This window comes from Notamacropus eugenii, chromosome 4 (assembly GCF_028372415.1).
Source record: "Notamacropus eugenii isolate mMacEug1 chromosome 4, mMacEug1.pri_v2, whole genome shotgun sequence".
NCBI lineage: Eukaryota > Metazoa > Chordata > Mammalia > Diprotodontia > Macropodidae > Notamacropus > Notamacropus eugenii.
The window spans coordinates 52,018,590-52,026,387 of NC_092875.1; the positions used below are offsets into that span (position 1 = coordinate 52,018,590).

Sequence of the window (7,798 nt, forward strand, 5' to 3'; positions counted from 1 at the left end):
ACATGTCTAATATGGAAATTTGTTTTGCATGATTGCACATGGATAACCTATATCAAATTACTTGTAGTTTCAGGGAGGAGTGAGGGAAGAGAAAGAAGAAAATTTGGAACTAAAAATTTTTTTATATGAATGTTAAAAAGTGTTTTTACATGCAATTAGGAAAAAATAAAATATTACTTTTTAAAATGTATGAAGGATGTAATATGGAATAAAAATTAAAATCATATAAAATTAAATTCATATAAAAATGCTTTAAATCACTTACGCAAATTAAAACTCTGAGGTACTACCTCACACCTATCAAACTGGCTAATATGACAGAAAAGGAAAATGACACATGTTGAAAAGGATGTGGGAAAATTGAGACACTAATACACTGTTGGGAGAGTTGTGAAACAATCCAACCCTTGAAACTATGCCCAAAGGACTATAAAACTGCCTGCCCTTTGACCCAGCAATACCACTACTAGTTTTGCATCCCACAGATTAAAAAGAAAGAAAAAGAAAAGGACCCATTTGTACAAAAATATGTATAGTTGCTCTTTTTGTGGTGTCAAAGATTTGGAAATTGAGGGGATGTCCATCAATTACAGAATGACTAAACAAATTGTGATATAATTGTGATGGAATACTATTGTGCTTTAAGAAAAGATGAACAGCCGTGTCCTCTCCGCCTGTGTCCGCCACCTGCCCGGGCCCCCGCGCTCGCCCTGGTCCGCCCCGGCTCGGCCCCGTGCGCGGCGGCAGGCCGGAGGAGGAGGACTGCAGCGGCGGTGTCTGCCCCTGCACACATGCCGGTTTCAGGAATATTCCTACAGTTGAGCCGCCAATATAGTGACTTGCCTCCTCTCACGCTGGAGAGCATTACAGACCGTGTCCTCTATGTCTTGAAACTATATGATAAGATTGATCCAGAAAAGCTTTCGTTATCTTCCCATTTCATGAAAGACCTGGGCTTGGATAGTTTGGACCAAGTAGAAATTATAATGGCCATGGAAGATGAATTTGGGTTTGAAATTCCTGACACAGATGCTGAAAAGTTAATGTGTCCACAAGAGATTGTAGATTACATTGCAGATAAGAAAGATGTGTACCATTAAAGTCTTTTTTAAAAAAATCAAAGAACTTGGATGATCCCAGCGAGTGTCTGAATGTGAGAACAAATTACGAGACCATTGCTGCTTTTGTCGGAGTATTTCTGTTGGAATTATATTTAACTTGTCTGAATATGTGTTGGCCTTTAAAAAATAAATTTATAAAATTAAAAAAAAAAAAATGATGAACAGTATGCTCTCAGAAAAACATGGAAAGACTTATGTGAACTGATGCAAAGCGTAGTAAGCAGAACCAGGGGAACATTGTACACAGTAACAGCAATAGTGTACAAAGATCAGCTGTGATCGACTTAGTTATTCCCAGACAATAACCCAAGACAATCTCAAAGGACAGATGATTAAAAATATTATCTTTCTTCCAGAGAAAGAACTAATTTACATATCAAAGCATACTGGAGTTTTTTATTTTATTTTTCTGGGGGTGGGGTTGATGAGCTTTAGGGGTGCTGGGCACCCCAAAATACCGACAGTCCGGGTCGTGCTCGAATAAATTCGACTCAAGCCTTCTTAAAGCCAAAGAAAACAAAGTTTATTAAAGATTTGCCATACTGAATTGGCTCTTAAGGAGCTTAAGCATTTGTAACGCTTGTATTCACAAGCAGGCCAGATAGAATTTCAGCTAGACAGTCTGAGCTGGATTGCATTTGAGCACTTGCATGGAGGTGAGATGGAACTTAAATACAGAAAACACCATAGGAGGGATCTGGGGGGTGGTCTGGTAGTTCAGGGTGATGGGAGGAGTTTAGGGAGGGTCTTGAGGAGAAGTACTAGGAGGGAATCCAAGGAGGGTCAAAGGCTGGAAACAGCTGGAGGCTTATCAGGAGATATCAGACAAAGGAGGGTTTGGGTGGGAAGCAGGAGGGGCAATCCAGAGATCTTGATAGGGGCAGCATGGGAAGGAATACAGATCTTGATGGGAGTGGTTGGCAGCCTGGGGAATGGGGTTTTGATGGCATCAAGGGTAGGGGGTGCAACCGAGACCTGAGCAGAATGATAATGAAAAGCCAGCCAATGGGCTTCCAGAGACCGCCGGAACAAAAGGGAAGATTAGATTTGAGTAAGAAAGACCAGATTAAGTGGGAAGATTCAAGGGGAGCTCAAGAAGGCTCCCAGAGTCTGAACCCCATCGTGGTGTTGTTGTGTTTTCTTTCACAACACAACTAATATGAAAATTGCTTGCCTTCTCAATGAAGGTGAAGGAAAAAATGGTGGGAGAGAATTTGGATCTCAAAATTATAAAAAATGAGGGTTAAAATTTTTATATGTATTGGAAAAAATATTCAAAAAATTTTTAAAACAAGTTCTTGTGTCTCAAGGCAAAAACTTCTGCCAGAGAGTACTCACATTATAGGAAGAATTACAATAGAAATAGAAACCCACAAGAGATAAAATTCAAGAAAGGAGTCAGCAGTGAAACCTATGGACTGCTGGCTATATATATAAACCAATACACAAAGAATGGGTAGTAACCAGCAAGGTGAACTAGAGATCCCAGTGCAAGGAAGTGAACTTGTCCTCAGTTTCATTAAGATTGGCCAAGATAGGCTACATGCTTGGAATATTTAATGTCTGTGGAAGGACGAAGTTGCTTCAAATGGATAGGGCTAAGTAAAAGGGGAGAGAGAGGGTCAGATGGAGAAGAGGGGGAAATAGCATTGTAGCTTAAGAAGATATCTTTCCAAGGAGATCTAGAAACCAGAGGTCAGCCCAGAGAAGAATATTTGAGCAAAGACCTGTGGAAACGATGGGGTTCAGACTCTGGGAACCTCCTTGAACCTTCCCACTTAACCTGGTCTTTTATATTCAAATCTGTTGCCCTAGGCCTAGCCTTCCCTTCCATGGTCTGTTACCTCTTGATTGCCCCACCTACTCCCCCACCCCCAGCCCTGCATTGTCTGATATCTCCCAATTGCTTCCAGCTGTTTCCCACCCTGGATTACATCACTAATTAACCCCAGTCCCATCAAGATCCTCCTTAGATCCTCCTCCCAGACCACTAGACCACCTCTAGATCTTTCCCATGGACTTTCTGTATTTAAGTTCCATCTTGCCTCCATGAAGGGGCTCAGATTCAATCCAGCTCAGACTCTATCTGGTCTGCTTGTGAATACAAGTGTTACAAATGCTTAAGAGTCAACCCAATATGGCAAATCTTTAATAAAGTGTGTTTTTCTTTGGTTTAAGAAGGCTTGAGTCAAATTCATTCGAACAGTACCCAGCGTGTCTGTTTTCTGGGTCCTCAGCACTCATGAACCTCAACAGAAAGAGAAACAGAGGTCACATTGTCAAAGGATGATATTACAAACAACCTAGACATGAAATGAAGTAGATGAGTTTTAGAGGCATGATATATCTGTGAGAAGAACAGAAATGATCAAGGCCTCTACTGGAAGCTCTCTCTGCCAAAAAGCAGAGAATGATAATTTCATCCCTTGCAAAGATGGAAGGAAAGAAGCAAGGAGGTGATTCTGAAGTTGATTCTCAGCAAAAGGAAGGAAATGGTTGCTCAACTTGAGACAGAAACCTGGAGGGGAAGTGATAGCTCCATTTTAATAATAAGAGCAGATATTTAACTAATGCTTTGCATGTACAATCTAATTTGAGCCTCACAACAGCCCCATCCAGGCACTACAAATAGTATCCCTATTTTATAGCTAAGGAAGGAAAGAAGCATGTATTAAGTACCTACTATGGGCCAGCACTGTGCTAAGGGCTTTACAAATGTTATCTTACTTGACCTTCACAATAACCCCGAAGAAAGGGAGTCAGTCAAAAGGCTGCATGATTTGCCCACCCAGCTAGTGAGTTTCTGAGGCTGGATTTGAACTCAGGTCTTCCTGATTCCAAGGTCAGAACTCAGTTAATAAAGATTTATTAAGCATCGACTATGTGTCAGGCACTATGCTAAGAACTGGGGATGCAAAGAAAAGTCAAAGTTCCTGCTTTCAAGGAGCTCACAATCTAAAGGGAGGAGGCAATATATACAAAACAAATTCCAAACAAGGTATAGACAGGATAAATTGGAGATATTCAACAGAGGACAGTTTTTAGAATTAAGAAGGATTGGGAGGGGCAGCTAGGTGGAGCACCAGGCCCTGGAGTTAGGAGGACCTGACTCAGACACTTACTAGGTGTGTGACCCTGGGCAAGTTATTTAGCCTTGATTGCCTCAAAATCAGAGGCAGGATTCAAACACAGGTTTGATATCACATGTAACATGAAAACCACTTTGCCAACTAGTCATCCAGAGTATGATGTCAAGTTGGATAGACAACCTATAACCCATGTCTAGACACTGAAGATGGTCAGTGATTTGAAGCCAGATCTGGACAGCAAGGACAATGGGTTGGGTTGCATTTAGAAAAGAGCAAAGTTCTTTTAATGACTTCAAACTTCAGTTCTTTTTTAAAAATATTCATATTTTTTCCAATATCATGTCTGTAGACACATGGAGCCCTCTGATCTCTAATGAGTATCACCCTGAAGACAAAAGGAAGCCTATCATGGCTGCAAGCAGGCTGTAGAATATAACAGATAGGAAAGTAAGGAAAAGGGGGAAATAACTGATGCTATCAAAGCAAAAGATGGTCTGCTCCCCTGGCAAGAGTGAGAGATGATGGGCAGCCTGAGGAAGTAGGGAAGGTCCTCAGCATGGGGAAGGGGGTGGGAGGAGCCATGGGGAGGAACCACTTGTAAGGAAACTATGAGAGGATTTGAGCAAGATTTGCATAAGATGGCAGGTATGGATGGAGGGGATGCCTAAATCATTGAGGTCACACCTTCATTTGAGTAGGATCAAGTCAGCCTGGAAGGAGGACTCCAGTTAAGAGCCTCCAGGATTGATGCCTGACCCTGTACTGCAGAGGTGTCAAACACACAGGGCAGTAAGAGGTGTAGAACACATACACACAGACACCACTTCCAAAACAGATTAAAATGTCATCAGAAATATTTAAGAAAATAATTTTAAAATATAACAAAACATAGATGATGTTAATATGTGGTTTTCTAGTGAACATGCACCCACAGCAATCCTTTTGTATGGCTTGACGGTCCCCTTTCTAAGTTTGACAGACTGCAGTACTGTATAACATTTTCATCAATGATTTGAATAGACACAAATCACAAACTTACCAAACTTGAAGATAATAAAAAAAGTTAGCATGAATAATTAAAAGATGAAAAATAGCAAAATCCAAAAAAAATCACCAGACTAGATAATTAGGTTAAAATGAATAGTGATAAATATAAAATCTTATGACTGAGTTCAAAAAAATCAGATTTACCAGGGAAAAAATATAAAAGACATGGCTAAATATCAGTTGATTTGAAAAAAGTTCCTGGGGGTTTTAGTGGATAGCAAACTCTGAATCAAGTTAATATGGTGCTAAGGTAGAAAAACAAATACTTATTAAGCACCTACTATTTGCCAAGCACCTTGCTATGCTCTTTACAAGTATTACCTCAGCAACCCTGGGAGACTGACATTCATATTTAATAGAAAAAAATGGAGGGCATTCTCCATGAGCTTTCTTCTGCTCTCATCCTCATCTTCTTCCAGTCAGATGCTCCTGCCACTCTCTCCTCCTTTGCTCCCATCTGACATGAAGTGACCTTACTCCTTACTAAGGCTAACCCCTCTAGTTGTTCAAGAGATCTCATTCCATCCCACCCCTTCCAACACATTGCCCCCTCTGTCATACTTATTCTTTCACTTATTTTCATTCTCACTGCCTACTGGCTCAGTTCCTACTGCCAACAAACATGCCTGCATCTCCCCATCCTGAAAACATCCTTGATTTTCCATCTCTGTTAGCCATCATCATATATTTTTTTCTCTTTGTAGCTAAACTCTTTGAAAAGGCCATGTACAAATAGCTACCTCCTCTTTTTCTCCTCCCACTACTCTCCCCAAAGTTACTAATGATCTCTTAGTAGCCAAATCCAATGGCCTCTTCTCAGTTCTCATTCTCATTGATTTCTCTGTAGCTTTTGACACTGCTGATTACTTTCCACTCCTTACTCTCTTCTCTTTAGGTTTTTGGGACACTATTCTCTCCTGGTTCTTATTCTATCTGATGGTTCCTTCTCAGTCTCCTTCTAGATCATACCTTCTAATTGTAGATGTTCCTCAGAAGTTTGTGTCCTGAATGCTTCTCTCTTCTCCCTCTATACGACTTCACTTAGTGATCTCATCAGCTCCCACAGATTTAATTGCTATATTTCTACTGATAATTCTCAAATCTACCTTTCCTGCCCCAAACTTGGTGAACGTCCAATCTCACATCTCCAACTGCCTTTCAGACGTGAAATATGACACTGGATATGTCCAAAACATAACTCTTCCCCCACCCCCACTCCTAACTTCCCTATTACTGTAGAGCACAATACTATCCTCAGGCTCCTAACCTAGGAGTCATTCTAGACTCCTCACTATTTCTCATTCCCCTATATTGGATAGGGTATAGACTCTTGGAACCTCCTTGAATTCTCCTAGAATCTCCTCACTTAACCTGGCCTTTCATACTCAAATCTGTTGCCATTATCTGTTACCTTTTGATTGCCCCACCTACTTCCCACCCAAACCCTGCATAGTCTGATACCTCCCAATTTCTTCTAGCTGTTTCCCACCCTGGATTACATCACTAATTACCCCAGCCTCAGCAATATCCTCCATAGATCCTTCTCCCAGAACACTAGACCACCTCTAGATGTTTCCCATGGACTGTCTGTATGTAAATTCCATCTAGCATCTATGAAGGCGCTCAGATTCAATCCAGCTCAGACTCTGAGATTCTATCTGACACACTTGTGAATATAAGTGTTACAAATGCTTAGGCTCCTTAAGAGTCAACCCAGTATGGCCAATCTTTAATAAAGTTTGTTTTTCTTTGGCTTTAAGAAGGCTTGTGTCAAATTCATTAGAGCAGGACCCGGAGTGTCGGTATATCAGGGTCCCCAGCACCCGTGAACCTCAACATTTCCAATCTGTTGCCAAGGTCTGTCGATTTCGCCTGTGCAAAATCTCTCAAATATGCCCCTCTTCTCCCCTCTGACCTTGCCTCCACTCTGGCACAAATCCTCACCTCACACCAGAATTATTGCAATAGCCTGCTTAGCAGTTCTGCCTGCCTCAACTCTCCCTACTCAATCCATCCTCCATTGAGCCAGTGAAGTGATTTCCCTAAAGCCCAGGTACAGTTATGTCATTCCTCTACTCAATAAACTCCAGTGCTTCCCCAATTGCCTCCTGGATCATGGGGAAAAAAATTTTTTTTTTTTTGCATTCAAAGCCTTTTGACTAGCCAGTGTCAATCCCAAAACATTTGTTCTAAGAAGGAGATAAACAAATTAGGTTGTACCCATATTTTAATTTCTCTCAAGCTGGTGACACACAGGCAATGATTGCATAGGAGTTCCAGTCCGGAACTGAGCTTCCCTGAGGGAGCCAGTCCAGAACTAGCTCGATCCGGATGTTGGGGTACCTAGTTTATATACCTTTTCAACAGGGGCTGAACTCACAACTTCCTGAATCCAGGTCTAGTGTTCTATTCACTTTTTTGGTTTATACATAACACATACAAAGCACATATCATGTAACTTTGACAAGGTTTAGGGGTAATTGGGGACCCCAAAATATCGACAGTCCCGGTCATGCTCGAATGAATTTGACTCAAGCCTTC

At 41.2% G+C, this 7,798-nt stretch overlaps 1 pseudogene; it reads left to right on the plus strand.

Annotated features, from left to right (window-relative positions):
• The first annotated feature begins 623 nt into the window (after positions 1–623).
• Positions 624–1,276, plus strand: LOC140502181 (acyl carrier protein, mitochondrial pseudogene; annotated as a pseudogene).
• The last annotated feature ends 6,522 nt before the right edge of the window (positions 1,277–7,798 follow it).